At 50.4% G+C, this 16000-nt stretch overlaps 1 long non-coding RNA gene across 1 annotated transcript in view; it reads right to left on the reverse strand.

Moving 5' to 3' along the window:
• LOC149453642 (uncharacterized) overlaps positions 1-15775 on the reverse strand; it is a 70634-nt gene extending 54859 nt beyond the window's left edge. Inside the window, exons 1-2 of the long non-coding RNA XR_016314413.1 lie at positions 15658-15775; positions 5247-5398 (exon numbers count right to left, since the gene is read on the reverse strand). This is a non-coding gene — a long non-coding RNA (uncharacterized LOC149453642). The remainder of the gene's footprint in view (positions 1-5246; positions 5399-15657) is intronic.
• Positions 15776-16000: the final 225 nt, after the last annotated feature.

Raw genomic sequence — 16000 nt, forward strand, 5'->3', positions numbered from 1 at the left:
GGACTCACCTGCCTTTTGATCTGCAGTACCAGGGCTGGCCAGCGGGTGTTCCCTGCAATCAGAGACTCAACTTTGCAGCCAGCTAACACCTGTAACTGATGATGCTGGGGTATTTAAGGGATGGCCAGACCCACAGACTCTGCCTTGGTGTTGTGTTTGTCCTGGGCCCTGTATCTGTCCTGCATCCTGTTTCTGTTCCTTTGCTGACTTCTCCTGCTCTGATCCTGGCTTGTGACCCTGACCATTCCTCTGTCTGACCCTCTGTACTGCGCTGCTTGCTACCTGTTCTGATCCCTGGCTTGTGACCCGGACCATCCCTCTGTCTGACCCTCTGTACTATGCTGCTTGCTACCTGCTGAACCTGGCCTGTGACCCCGACCATTCTCCGCTTGCTCCCCCTGTACCTACCTGCCCAATTGATATTGACCCGGCCTGCCTGACGACGCTTGCTTGTATATACTGTTATCTGTGGGTGGTTTGGTTTGGTTTGTTTGCACTGTATTATGTTTTAGTATTGCACTGCGTTTATGTTTGTACTGTTAGTGTTAATAAATTATATTGTTTATAACATATCTGAGGTCTGCGTTTCCCTGCTTCAGTCACACACCTCTGGTCATACCTGGGAGCCCTGACATTACACCAAGGCCAATCCTGACCAGAAGTGGCTGCACAGGGAAGCCATCTTGGCTTGTTGATGGGAAGGATGGATCTTGATGAGGTTGAGTATTTATATCTGCTAGTGTTTGATGACAGGGAGTATGCTTATCAAACTCTGAAGGAGTATACCCGGGATGAATTGCTAGAATGTATACGGCTCGCTCATGTTCTAGTAGATCAGGGCACAGTGTTCTCTGAGGTGCAGCCATTGATTGAGGTTTGTGCAGAGTTGGTTTCATCTGGTTCCCCCGAATGCAGGGATGAATTTTTGCCACCATTTAGTGCAGACCAGGTAGAGTCCCTGGTGTGGTTATTAGAGGATGATGTGGGTTACTTTCTGGAGCGTTATTCCACATGTTCACCACAGACACTGCAAGATTGTATAAACGCAGTGCAGTCATTGACCAGACAGACTTTGTGTAAGCTCAGCTTTGTTCAACCCATACTGCAGACATGGACAGACTTGTTGCACCCAGCCTCAGTCAGCTTACAAAAACCCAGTCCTGTTTCTAACTCTACTCCTGTATTCCCACCAGCTCCTCCAGTTACAGCCCAGTATACTTGGCTATCTACCGCATGTCAGTACCCTATTCCCACTCGCTGCACCTATCCTGCCTTTAACCCTGTAAAAAAGCCCTCTGTAGCAACTGCTCCCTCTCCTGTTCCATCCTCCAGTTTTTCTCTGTCTCCAGCTGCTCCATTCGTTTGCAGACCTGCGTTTACTTGCAGTGCTCCAGTAATTAAAACCAGAAAAAAGCGAAAATTCTTTCCAACCAATACCATCCTGCCAGTATCCAAACCGGTGAACCAGCCTGAAGCCTCTACTCAGCCTGAAGCCTCTCTTCAGCCGGATGCCTCTCTTCAGCCGGATGCCTCTCTTCAGCCGGATGCCTCTCTTCAGCCGGATGCCCCTCTTCAGCCGGATGCCCCTCTTCAGCCGGATGCCCCTCTTCAGCCGGATGCCCCTCTTCAGCCGGATGCCCCTCTTCAGCCTGATGCCTCTCCTCAGCCTGAAGCCTCTCCTCAGCCTGATGCCTGCATTCAGCCTGATGCCGCTACTCAGCAGGATGAACTGATCCAGCCCGACGATCCTATTAGGCCAGTTGACTCGATGCCCGCTGTTGATCCAGATGATCCGGTACCTGATCCAGTGCCCGCTGTCGTGCCAATTGACTCAGAGCCCGCTGTCATACCTGGTGACCCGGTGCCCACTGCCTTGCCAGATGACGCGGTGCCCGCTGGCAAGCCAAATGACCTGATGCCTGGTGACCCAGTGCCCGCTGTCATACCTGGTGACCCGATGCCCGCTGTCGAGCCAGACGATCCAATGCCTGGTGACGCGGTGCCCACTGCCTTGCCAGATGACCTGATGCCTGGTGACCCAGTGCCCGCTGTCATACCTGGTGACCCGATGCCCGCTGTCGAGCCAGACAATCCGGTACCTGATGCCCCGGTGCTCACTATCGTGCCTGTTGACTCGGAGCCCACTGCCTTGCCAGATGACGCGGTGCCCGCTGTCGAGCCAAATGACCTGATGCCTGGTGACCCAGTGCCCGCTGTCATACCTGGTGACCCGATGCCCGCTGTCGAGCCAGACAATCCGGTACCTGATGCCCCGGTGCTCACTGTCGTGCCTGTTGACTCGGAGCCCACTGCCTTGCCAGATGACGCGGTGCCCGCTGTCGAGCCAAATGACCTGATGCCTGGTGACCCAGTGCCCGCTGTCCAGTCAGACGATCCAATGTCTGACCCAGTGCCCGCGGTCATACCAGTTGACTCGGAGCCCACTGCCTTGCCAGATGACGCGGTGCCCGCTGTCGAGCCAAATGACCTGATGCCTGGTGACCCGATGCCCGCTGTCCAGCCAGACGATCCAATGTCTGACCCAGTGCCAGCGGTCATCCCAGTTGACTCGGAGCCCACTGTTGTGCCTGGTGACTCGGTGCCCGCCGCCCCGCCTGGGGGCCCGAGACCTGTCGTTCCGCCTAAGGGCCCGAGACCTGTCGCTCCATCTGGGGGTCCGGCGCCCGCCGCTCCGTCTGAGGGCCCGAGACCTGTCGCTCCACCTGGGGGTCTGGCGCCCGCCGCTCCGCCTGAGGGCCCGAGACCTGTCGCTCCATCTGGGGGTCCGGCGCCCGCCGCTCCGCCTGAGGGCCCGAGACCTGTCGCTCCTCCTGGGGGTCCGGCGCCTGCCGCTCCGCCTGAGGGCCCGAGACCTGTCGCTCCACCTGGGGGTCCGGCGCCCGCCGCTCCGCCTGAGGGCCCGAGACCTATCGCTCCATCTGGAGGTCCGGCGCCCGCCGCTCCGCCTGAGGGCCCGAGACCTGTCGCTCCGCCTGGGGGTCCGGCGCCCGCCGCCCCGCCTGGGGGCCCGATGCCTGTCGCCCCGCCTGGGGGCCCGATGCCTGTCGCCCCGCCTGGGGGCCCGATGCCTGTCGCCCCGCCTGGGGGCCCGAGGCCTGTCGCCCCGCCTGGGGGCCCGAGGCCTGTCGCCCCGCCTGGGGGCCCGAGGCCTGTCGCCCCGCCTGGGGGCCCGAGGCCTGTCGCCCCGCCTGGGGGCCCGAGGCCTGTCGCCCCGCCTGGGGGCCCGAGGCCTGTCGCCCCGCCTGGGGGTCCGGCGCCCGCCGCTCCGCCTGGGGGCACGATGCCTGTCGCCCCGCCTGGGGGCACGATGCCTGTCGCCCCGCCTGGGGGCCCGATGCCTGTCGCCCCGCCTGGGGGCCCGGTGCCTGTCGCCCCGCCTGGGGGCCCGGTGCCTGTCGCCCCGCCCGGGGGCCCGGTGCCTGCCGCTCCGCCCGGGGGCCCGGTGCCTGCCGCTCCGCCCGGGGGCCCGGTGCCTGCCGCTCCGCCCGGGGGCCCGGTGCCTGCCGCTCCGCCCGGGGGCCCGGTGCCTGCCGCCCCGCCCGGGGGCCCGGTGCCTGCCGCCCCGCCCGGGGGCCCGGTGCCTGCCGCCCCGCCCGGGGGCCCGCTGCCTGCTGCTTCGCCTGGTAATCCGATGTGCCTCTGCCCGGAGTCCTGCCCGATGTGCCTCTGCCCGGAATCCTGCCCGATGTGCCTCTGCCCGGAGTCCTGCCCGATGTGCCTCTGCCCGGAGTCCTGCCCGATGTGCCTCTGCCTGGAGTCCTGCCCGATGTGCCTCTGCCTGGAGTCCTGCCCGATGTGCCTCTGCCTGGAGTCCTGCCCGATGTGCCTCTGCCCGGAGTCCTGCCCGGTGTGCCTCTGCCCGGAGTCCTGCCCGGTGTGCCTCTGCCCGGTGTGCCTCTGCTCGATGTGCCTCTGCCCGGAGTCCAGCCCGGTGTGCCGCTGCCCGGAGTCCTGCCCGGTGTGCCAGTCTTTGATATCCCGCCAGTTGCCAGACCCGGGCGGTGGAACATTTTGCCCAGCTAGGACTGTTTGGAGCGTCCTGAGGCCGCTCCTTGAGGGGGGGGTACTGTTAGGAATGGACTGGCCAGCAATGGTGGGACTCACCTGCCTTTTGATCTGCAGTACCAGGGCTGGCCAGCGGGTGTTCCCTGCAATCAGAGACTCAACTTTGCAGCCAGCTAACACCTGTAACTGATGATGCTGGGGTATTTAAGGGATGGCCAGACCCACAGACTCTGCCTTGGTGTTGTGTTTGTCCTGGGCCCTGTATCTGTCCTGCATCCTGTTTCTGTTCCTTTGCTGACTTCTCCTGCTCTGATCCTGGCTTGTGACCCTGACCATTCCTCTGTCTGACCCTCTGTACTACGCTGCTTGCTACCTGTTCTGATCCCTGGCTTGTGACCCGGACCATCCCTCTGTCTGACCCTCTGTACTATGCTGCTTGCTACCTGCTGAACCTGGCCTGTGACCCCGACCATTCTCCGCTTGCTCCCCCTGTACCTACCTGCCCAATTGATATTGACCCGGCCTGCCTGACGACGCTTGCTTGTATATACTGTTATCTGTGGGTGGTTTGGTTTGGTTTGTTTGCACTGTATTATGTTTTAGTATTGCACTGCGTTTATGTTTGTACTGTTAGTGTTAATAAATTATATTGTTTATAACATATCTGAGGTCTGCGTTTCCCTGCTTCAGTCACACACCTCTGGTCATACCTGGGAGCCCTGACACTCGGCTTTCCTGCTGAAAAACCATCACTTTCATTCGAGCATTCATCTACTGCACAAAGCTTCTGTGCTAGCTAAAGCCCCAAAACTACCAATATTCTAATCTATAAAAAGAATGGAATCTAATTCTGTACATCAAGGATAGTGGTCACTCGTCCTTGTCACCACTAGTAAAGGATTTGATGCAAAATCTAAAGATTGTCAAGACATCAAAGCTGGCTGGAAATGGCTGAACACCAAAGCCCCTGGTGGCAGCTCTTCTGGTAAGCAGACAGGACAAGTGAGATAACCCCTTTACAGTGGTTGTAAACCCTTATATATACCAAGTGAAGTGACTGGCAAAAGGATTTTGGCTTCCTTAGGTAGGTTTTTGCAAACGCCAATCTGGCTTTTTATATTTCTGTGTCAGCAGTAGGGTCCTCTTGGGTCTCCTACTATAAAGTCCCTTTCATTCAGATAATGACATATAGTGAGAGCTGACACTGTTGTACTCTGTACCTGAAGGTTAGCTTGAATTTGTCTGGAAGTTGATCGAGGTTCTTTATCCACCATTCGAACAGTCCTTCGTTGCAATCTTTGAACAAGTTTTTCTATTTTGTCCACGTCCAGGGAGATTAGTGCCTTTCTGTTCTAAATTTCTTGACAATGTTCTACACAGGGGGCACAGGAACATTAAGATCTGTTAATTGATGCAGGTGAGTTTAATTACAAATTATCGGAGTATCACAAACTTGGAACACACTGCAAAATATATTCCCATGGGCAACAACTTTAAAAGGCTAAAAATCAAACCTATGTGGCTTACGGCCAAAATTAAAAAGGCTATAGATAATAAGAAAAGAGCTTTAATTCAATATAAAAATGAAGGAACACTATAATCGTTTAAACATTACAAAGAATATAACAGAATATGCAAAAAGTAAATAAAGTCTGAAAAAATTGAAAACAAACGACAGATTGCAAAAGATAGCAGGACCAACCCCAAAAAATTCTTCAAATATATTAATAGTAAAAAGGTCCAGTCCAAGCATGTAGGCCCTTTACAAAATAATCTAGAGTGGGTGACTGGGGACAAAGAGAAGGCAAATTTATGTAATACCTTCTTCAGCTCTGTATATACAAATGAGCATGGGGGAGCTGTTGTCCATAATGGGCAAGGTATTGACACAGCTCCAGATGATCCACATTGGCTCACAATTGATATGATCCAAAAATATTTAGACAGAATAAAGGTGAATAAAACACCTGGACTGGATGGCATACACCCACGAGTCCTTAAAAAATTGAGCTCTGTCATTCCAAAGCCATTGTTTCTAATATTTAGGGACTTTTTAATGACTGGCATAGTACCACTTGATTGGCATAGGGCCAATGTGGTGCCAATATTTAAAAAGGTGTCAAAATCTTTACCAACTAATTACAGACCTGTTAATTTAACTTCTATAGTTGGGAAGATACTGGAGAGTTTAATAAAAAAACACATACTGTAGATGAGTTCTTGCTGGATAAAAATATTTTAAGCAACAGACAGCATGGATTCATGAAAGTCAGAAGTTGTCAAACAAATCTGATTTCTTTTTATGAGGGAGTGAGCAAAACCTTGGACAGAGGGGTGGCCAGGGACATTGTATACTTGGACAGAGGGGTGGCAGTGAAAGTGGTATACTTGGATTTTGCAAAAGCGTTTAAAACAGTTCCCCACACACGGCTAATTTGTAAGGTAAAGTCTACGGGCTTGGAAATATCCATATGTAAATGGATAGAAAACTGGCTAAAAGATCGTATTTAGAGAGAAGAGATTAAAAATCCCATTTCAGTCTTTGCAGATGACACCAAGCTGTGCAATGAAATAACGTCCTTACAGGATGTCTTCAACTTACAAGCCGACCTCAATGCGCTGTGTAATTGGGCAACTATGTGGCAAATGAGATTTAATGTTGATAAATGTAAGGTTATGCACTTGGGGGTTAAGAATATGCATGTATCATACATACTAGGGGGGGTACAACTGGGGGAATCAATGGTGGAGAAGGATCTGGGGATTCTGGTAGATCACAAGCTTAATAATGGCATGCAATGCCAAGCTGCAGCTTCTAAAGCGAGCAAAATCCTCTCTTGTATTAAAAGAGGTATAGACTCCAGAGAGAAAGATATCGGGGGGCGCTCGTGAGCAGCAGCCAGGATGGCTGCCTTTTAGATATCTTCCTCGGCCGCCGGACACATCAGCCGATTTCTGACCCTCAGGGGGGGTCCCCCTGCTTTCTCCCTAGCCCCTTGTCGTTCCAATACCCCGATGGGCAAGAAAACGCCGGCCGCCCGCGCCTCCAGCACCCGGCGGGCCGTGCCGGAATTTCCAGCCTACCCACTGGAGGTCGCGGCTGAAGCTGCGGCCTCGCTTTTGGGCCGGCAGCCGGAGGCTTCCAGGACCCCGGCCGCGAGTTTGTGGCTCCCGCCGGAGGCCACGAATGAAGCCTCGGCCTCGATTTTGGGTCCCCCGCCGTCGCTACCCGCGGGTGGGCCGATCCTGGTGGTATGGAAGACCTGACATCAGAGACATCCCAGCAGTCTCCCACTCCATCCTTGCGGGATGCTGAGCTCCTGCACCGCTTCAAACTCATGCTGCAGTCGGAATTGTCCTCCGCTACCTCCAAGCTGGCCGACCGTCGGGAAATTCGGGAGTTGGGTAACCGGACGAACGATCTCGAAGATAAAATGGACGCTGCGGCCACGGTCATTGAAAATCACGAACAGGATTTGTGCGACCTCAAGAAAGAATTGGCAGATGCGCTGCTTCCGGTTGAGGATTTTGAAAACCGTTCCCGCCGTAGCAATTTGCGGTTAAGGGGTATCCTGGAAACGGTCACTGATCTCACTTCCACTGCTACTGCTCTTTTTCAGGAGCTGACGCCCGCTATTCCCATTGACCGGCTCGAATTTGACCGCATACATCGTGTATTGGGCCCCAGACGACCTGATGGGCCCCCGAGGGACATTATCATCAAGTTTACTTACTACCGCACTAAGGAAACTATCCTCTTGGTGGCCAGAAACAACCCTGATCTCAGCTTCCAGGGGCATCGCTACTAGCTCTTCGCGGACCTCTCCGAGACCACTCTTCAGAAGCGCCGCCAGTTGAAGCCCTTCACTTCGGTCCTGGTGAAACGCAGTGTTAAATATGCCTGGGGCTTTCCGTTCTGCCTCACCTTCAACTACCAGGGCCGCAGTCACTCTGTTGCTATGCCGGAGGAGGCCCATTCTCTCCTGGAATCTTTACACCTTCTTTCGCCGGAAGCTGCTGATCAGAGCCCAGCTCATTCATCTGGATCCCCGGCGAGGCCGCTTTCTCCGGGCCACATCCGGGAGCGGTCGTCCAACAGGAAGAGGGCCCTCCCTCAGACCCCTCCACGATCAAGTCCTTCCTGCTCTTCTCCGGGCTAAAGATGCATCTTGGACCTCCCACGTATCGTTTCACAGATGGACTTCTCTGACGGAACCGTGAGTTTGGCCCTTAGGGCTTTCCCGGTTTGTTAGCTTTCCAGGTTGGGTCTGATCCAGCTTGCTCCCTTGGGTTCCATCCCTGGTTGGGGGGGGGTCTCCTCCTGGATTTAAGGATTATGACTTTCTGCTGCCACAGCCTATTTTGGGTCCGAGTAATGTTATTCGGGTCTTCGTTGCTGGCATAGGGTGATGGTTCCCTCAGGCTCCAGGGTGGGAGGTTGACCTGGTAGGCCCGATTGGGTGGGAGGGGGTTGGCCCCCATGGTTCTCCGGGTTTCTATGGGGAGGTCATAACGGAGGTTCTCGCTCCTGAGACTTCGTTCTATTATGTTCATTGCCTTATTGCCTTTTTGCCCCCTGAGGGCTTATGTTTTTTATGTTTCAATTTGCAGCCATGTGTCCGATGGTAGAGCCACCCCTAACTGGTATCCTTCAAGTGTAAGATGCACGTCACCATTGGCATGACACGATTGCACTGTTGTATATACTTTTTGTGTCCTTTTATTTTTTATTTGTTTTTTTTTTTCTCTTGTTTTTGTTTTATGCAGGGTTCTGGGATGCCATGGTCCGATCGCCATTGGGAGTGGAAATTGTTGGCTGCTTTATGCTTTTTCTGCTGAGCGTGTTGCGCTGATGCCGCCATGGACTCGCCCCTTTTGAATATACATTCACAAAATGTGCAAGGCTTCAATTCGCCTCAGAAGCTGGCTAAAGTGTTTCATCACCTCAAATCGCAACAAATTGATGTGGTATGTTTACAAGAGACCAGGTTTTCTCAGTCCTCCGCACCACATTATCTTTCACCTCACTATCCCACCTTTTACACGGCCTTGGCTCCTGAGAAGCGTCGGGGTGTACTGATAGCTTTCAAACGCAATCTCCCTTTTGTCTGTGCTCGGAATATAGCAGATCCCATGGGCAGGTATTTGCTTCTGCAAGGCACCCTCTGGGACCAGGAGGTTACTTTTGTCTCTTCGCCTAATCGTTTTCAGCATAAATTCTTTTCGCATCTTTGCACCATTGTTTCCCGACACTCCAAGGGTCTTCTTGTTTTGGGGGATTCAAATGTTACCTTGGATTCCACATTGGATAGGCGCTACGCACGGGGGGCGGCCCCTTGTCATGACTTAGTGCTGGAGGAATGTATGCGCTCTCTCTTGCGGACGGCGGGGATAGCGGACGTCTGGAGGGAACTTCACCCAACTGAACACGACTTTACATTCTATTCCAATCCACATGACAGTTTTTGTAGAATTGACCATATATTCATGCATGTTCAGCAGCTTCCCTTGGTCTGGCAGATAACTATTCCCTCCTCACCCTGGTCGGACCATGATCCCTTGGTACTCCTCCTTGCCCTTTCTGGGTCAGACTGGCGCCCTTTTCATTGGCGCATCAATGACTTTTTATTGACCACTCAGACTACCTGCCAACAAATAGAATTTTTTTTACGAACATACCTCACGGAAAACTCAGTATCGGTCTCTTCGGCAGTGCCACTATGGGAGGTGCATAAGGCCACGGTGCAGGGTCATGTTATACAACTGGCGGTGGTCTGGAAGCGGGAGCTGGAGCGCCGACTATTTTGAGCTTCATTCTCTCCTGGCCTCTGCAGATGCTCGTTGGAAGTCATCTCCATCCGCGGCGCATAAACGCGCTCGGGACGCTCTGGTGGCAGAGTTGGATCTACTTCCCTCTTCGGAGGCGGAACGGGCCCTGCGTTGGACCAAACACAAATTTTATTCCTGTGCTAATAAGCCAGGTCCAATGGTGGCCAGGAAACTCAATTCTATGGGGAAACCCCATAAACCAATCCGACTGCGACTTCCCACAAGTGGCTGTACTTCTAATCCCCAGCAGATTGTTTTCCGTTTCTCAGACTTCCTTTCGCGCCTCTACGCTAAACCAGATCCCTTCCCTGTGGCTCAAGCAAAGGCATTCTTTCAAGATCTCCAACTTCCTGGATTATCCAAGGCAGCACAGGTGGCCCTCAACGCCAGAGTCACCGTACCGGAAGTGCTCCAAGCTATCAAATCTTTACGGTCCACAGCGGCCCCAGGTCCCAACGGCTTCTCCGGTCTCTATTATAAGAAATTTTCAGCCCTGTTGGCGCCCTTTTTGGCTGACTGTTTTAATGAGTTACGACAGGGCTCCTTGCCCTCTCCAGATGTGCTTAGAGCGCATATCTCCATGATTCCTAAGACGACCGATGATGTATAGGAACCGCAAGCCTTCCGGCCCATTTCTCTTCTTAATGAAGACCTGAAGATATTGGGCAAGATCCTTAGTTTTCGCATCAATAAATACTTGCGTAGCCTGGTCCACAGGGACCAAGTAGGGTTCGACCCTGGGAGGCAGGCAGGTGATAACGTTCGTAAGGTGGTCCATCTTATACATTTTCTGCAACAGCAGAAAATCCCGGGATTCTTAGTGTCCTTAGACATATATAAAGCCTTTGATTCTCTATCCTGAAAATATCTGCGGTTTGTGCTGTCTCGTTGGGGTTTTGGGGATTCTATTCTTTCTTGGATTCAAGCCTTGTATTCTTCTCATTCGGCCTCCGTTAAATACGCTGGGTATTTCTCGGATACCTTTCCTATTGGGCGAGGGATGAGACAGGGTTGCCCCCTGTCCCCGGCGCTCTTTGCCCTGGCGCTTGAGCCGCTGGCTTTAGCGCTCCGGACCGATTGCAATGTATGGGGGTTCCATACGCGGGACAGGAGTTTAAGCTGAACTTTTTTGTGGACGATGCCCTCTTGACTCTTACTAATCCTCTGACGACGCTTCCTAATTTGCAATGGGTTCTTGAGCGCTTCTCCTTGATTTCGGGTCTCCGTATTAACTTGAATAAGACTGTCGCTCTCAATATTACTTTGGCTTCAGATTTGGTTTCGTGCCTACAATCCCACTTGCCTTACAAATGGGCTCCCTCTTCTCTTGAATACTTAGTTATTCGCTTGACCCCCACCTATGACTCCCTGTTTGCTGCAAATTATTATCCATTGCTTAGCTCTCTATCTTCTCTTATGCGTTCCTATTATTTTTGCACCCTCCCAGTGTGGGTTCCCCCTGATTTTCTTCGGTTGCTTCAGGCGAAGTTTATGAGTTTTATCTGGGCCAATAAGCACCCCAGAATCTCCAGAAATACGCTCTTTGCTCATAGACTCCAGGGTGGTCTTGGGGTGCCTAATGTAACTAAGTATTATCAGGCGAGCCAGATTGCCCCGCTGTCTATGTTGCACGCTTCCTCTGACGTTCCTCTCTGGGTCCTGCTGGAACTACCTAATTGTGCCCCTATTGCACCGTCGACGCTTCTATGACTTCCCCCTGCCCTGCACCCTATGGCACTGAGTCCAATGTTGCTCCATGGCTTACAAGTCTGGGACTCGGTACGTTACTCCAGTGGCCTGATGTCACCCTTTCTGCCTTTGCTCCCAATTATTAACAACCCTCTTTTCCCACCGGGTTTAGATCACCCAAGGGTGTTTTCTTGGTGGGTGGCTAATTGTTTTTTGCAGGTGTGACACTTTTTGATTTTTCGTTCCTTCCCCACCTGGAATTCTCTTCGGGAGTCCCGAGATGTTCCCCCGGCGGAATTTTTCCGATACCTTCAATTGCGGCACTGGCTGCTCTCGCTGCGGGGCACTTCTGCTTTCCCGTACCAGAAATCTGCCTTTGAACAGCTTTGCCAGCAGCGTCCAGGTGCCCCGGGCCTTATATCCCTTCTTTATGCAGCTCTGAACAGACTTTCGTCGCATACTTCTCTTTCATATGTTGTTCAATGGGAGCGTGACCTGGGAGTGGCTGTGGATCCAGAGGACTGGAATAAGGCCTGGTCACTCATAGCTAAATGCTCATTCAATACGACCACGCTGGAGGCAGCCTATAAGGTATTGTTTCGTTGGTATTGGGTTCCGGCTCGTTTGGCCCAGGTTAACAGTGCCTGTATTGATCAATGTTTTCGGGGTTGTGGCCATCGTGGCGATGTATTGCATATCTGGTGGTCATGCCCGAGACTGTTTCGTTTTTGGTCTCGTGTGTTTGGCCTCCTTTTCACCTTGTTCCATCTCTCCATACGCCGGGATGCTCGGTATGCCTTGCTTCATTGCCCCATACCGGGCCTCTTGGCTCACCAGCAGAAGTTGGCTTCCTATTTGTTTTTATCAGCCACTAGAAAAATTGCTCAGGCCTGGAAGAGTCCGTTTGTCCCTCTTCAGGGGGTGTGGGATCGTATGACGACTATGATGCTCAACGAACAGATGTCGAGTATCTGAAATGACTCCTAACGTAAATTTTTGAAAATATGGGAGCCGTGGTTGCAATATGCCTTTCCCACGTTCCCCCCGGCTAGTCTGGGGATGTAATGGCGTTCGGTATTGGCGCTTTTGGACCCCTGCTCTTTGTTTTTGTTTTTTGTTTTTTTCCTTTCTCTGTTTGTTTTCGGTGTGACAGTGGACAGCTGCCTTTATTTGTTATAGTCAGACTTACATTAATGTTATTGTAACTTATGTGCCATTGACAGCCCCTGCATGGGCGTACCTTTTGCCTTGTTGGCGTTAGAGCACTGGTTTTTCTATTTTGCTTTTTTTATCAGTGCAATTGATAGCCCCTGCGTGGGCGTGTTTTGTTGCCTCTGTTTTATACTGTTTAAAATTAATAAAAACCATTGAAATACAGAGAGAGAGATATCATATTACCCCGCTAACACCTCATCTGGAATATACAGTTCAGTTTTGGGCACCAATTCACAAAAAGAACTTTGGGGAACTGGAGAAAGTACAGAGAAGGGCAACCAAACTGATAGGAGTCATGGAGGAGCTCAGCTATGAGGAAAGATTAGAGGAATTGAATTTATTCTCTCTTGAGAAGAGGAGATTAAGGGGGGATATGATCAACATGTATAAATACATCAGTGGTTCATATAGTGAACTTGGTGTAGAGCTATTCACCCTGAGGTCATCAGAGAGGACAAGGGGGCACTCTTTACGTCTGGAGGAAAATAAATTTAATCTCCAAACACAGAAAGGTTTCTTCACAGTGAGAGCTGTAAAAATGTAGAATAGACTTTCTCAAGAGTTGGTTCTGGCCAGCTCAGTGGATTGCTTTAAAAAAAAGTCCTGGATTGTTTCTTAGATGCACAGAATATAGCTGGATACTAACATTTATAGGTAAAGTTGATCCAGGGAATATCCGATTGCCTCTTGGCGGATCAGGAAGGAATTTTTTTCCCAGCAGGTGCAAATTGGATCATGCTTTGCTGGGTTTTTTTGCCTTCCTCTGGATCAACTGTGGGTATAGGATTATAACTTTTTTTTTTCTATGATTGAACTAGATGGACTATTGTCTTTTTTCAGCCAGACTAACTATGTAACTATGGAATGCAATTATTTCTTACAATTTTGAGAAGGTACCAATAATTTTGTCCAGTCCATTTTTGGAGTTTTGCGTGGAATGTGTCAGATTTGGATTTTTGTTCCTCCACTTTTTTGTGTCATGCCAAAACATTTGTAATTGGAACAATTTTCTGTGCGAAGTGGTGCATTGTCTGACAGAAAGGAAGGGGTGCCAATCATTTTGGCCACGACTGTATGTTTAAAGTGCAGAATTTATAGCGCTTGTCTGAGCTTCCAGAAAGCAGGGGGCAGAGAGCTGATTAAAGAGAAGGAACAGCACACAGCATACAGGAACAGAGCTGAGGCTGTCAATTATAGGCCAGTGCTGGAGGTCCCTCCTGTCATCTTTTTGCCTTGGTGTCAGGAAAACGTGTCATACGCGACTGATGCTGATAGAAGAGGAATGAAGCTGCAGATAGAAATGGTACTTAGTGCTCTGGACTGAGACAAGTCTGCACTATAGAGGCATATGTTTTGTTTATATTTCATATCTGAGGTTTACAACAACTTTAACCACTTTCCTGCTGCCCTATAGTAAATATACTGTACAGGGCGACAGGGGTGCGCAAAATCATGTATATATATATGATTTTGCATTTCCGGGTAGGAGGCGTGTGCGCCCTACCCGCACCGCTAGCCTGGATTTGAGTTCTTGCAGTTGTAAAGGCTCATCATCACATGTAGGCGTTACCTACTTGCAAATACAGCCTGACTAAGAGCATACACTCCTCCAGACTGACACCCATGTAGGCATTTTTATGTTTGCATCACTGCTCCCAAAAGCCAGCACACTGCAGGGCTAACTGAGTACTGAGGTAGGGTGTTGTGACATCTTCGGGAAACTATGTATAGCACCCTGCTGGCCCCTCCCACCAGCCATGATCTCCCTGCATTGTATAAAGAAGCACAGGGACCCAGTGATGACATTGCTTGGTCTAAAATAAGGTATTTAATAAAAATGGAAGGATTTAACCACTTGTGGATGTAAATATACTGCGGGCAGGCATTGCAGCTGAGCTGGATTACATGCATGCGTGTGTTCAAACTCTACTGGGTATAAGGCACGTGTGCCTCCCGCCCCATCTGTGCTGCGATTCGCTACAGCACAAGTTTGGCAGCATGGCCTGGCCAATGATTTGTGCCCTGTGCCCTGGACCTGCTGATCAGCTGTAGCAAATCACAGCATCATCTGTGTCATTGTTAGTAAACACAGACACAGGTTCTGGCTGGTTCTTCTCTCTCTGTTCTCAGAGAGAAGAAGCCAGACCTGTGTAAGTAAAATCAGCACATTTACACTTGCAAACTCCTGGTTAGGCACATTTAATCCTTTGGTCACCCTCCAATTAACCCTTTCACTGTCCTGTCACCATTGGCATTAGTACAGTGTAAATATTTGTTTACTGAGAACTGTATTAGTGTCACTTAGTGTCCCTCCCAGCTACAGTCAGATTTCCCACCACACTATATCCATCCACACTTAACCCTTTGATTGCCCTCAACACTATCACAGTCTGGTATTTTAGCACCTCAAGAAATGTGATAGGCAGTCAGAAAGTAAAACCTGTGTAAATTTCAGTATATATACCATAGTTTGTAGACGCTATAACTTTAATGCAAACCAATTAATGCACACTATGAAGAAATCCCATTTTATTAGATATGTTTTATAGCAGAAAGTAGAAAATTTGAGATATTTTTTCTAAATTTGTTGGGTTTTTTTTATTTAAAAAAACAAAAAAATCCAGTGGTGATCAAATCAAAAGTTCTATTTGTGTGAAAAAAATAAAGAAAAGAAAATCATTTCTGTGCAGTGTTGCATGACCAAGCAATTGCCAGTTAAAGTAGCACAGTGCTGAATAGCAAATGCTCTGGTCATGAATGGGGGTAAAACCTTCCGGAGGTCAAGTGGTTAGTTTAAAAAAAAATCTATGGACACAGCATACACTTTTATTTTAGAACATCAGCATTTTAATAACAATACAAAAATGTGTTATTTTTGACAATCCAATAAAAAATTACCTGAAAAATCTCCATTTATGTTGTGTGTTTTTCCTGTCTGCTGGTCATCTCTTTCCACAGCTTCCTGGATTTCCTGCATGCTTTGCAGCTTCTTTCTCCTCGGCTGTTTGCTTTTAGCTTCTAAGGACTACATATCCCATGGTACCTTGCTGCCTGGAAGCAGTGATTCTATTATTTAATCCACCTCCTAAACCCACTTTAGATGCAATACAACTAAGCCACTAAAAGCATAATACCAGAATTAAATGCACCTTTAAACACTTCAGGTCCGGAGACTTTCACCCCCTTCCTGTCCAGGCCAATTTTCAGCTTTCAGTGCTATCACACTTTGAATGACAATTGC

Source organism: Staurois parvus, unplaced genomic scaffold, assembly GCF_062004578.1.
Source record: "Staurois parvus isolate SC_StPar_1 unplaced genomic scaffold, SC_StPar_1.0 ptg000445l, whole genome shotgun sequence".
NCBI lineage: Eukaryota > Metazoa > Chordata > Amphibia > Anura > Ranidae > Staurois > Staurois parvus.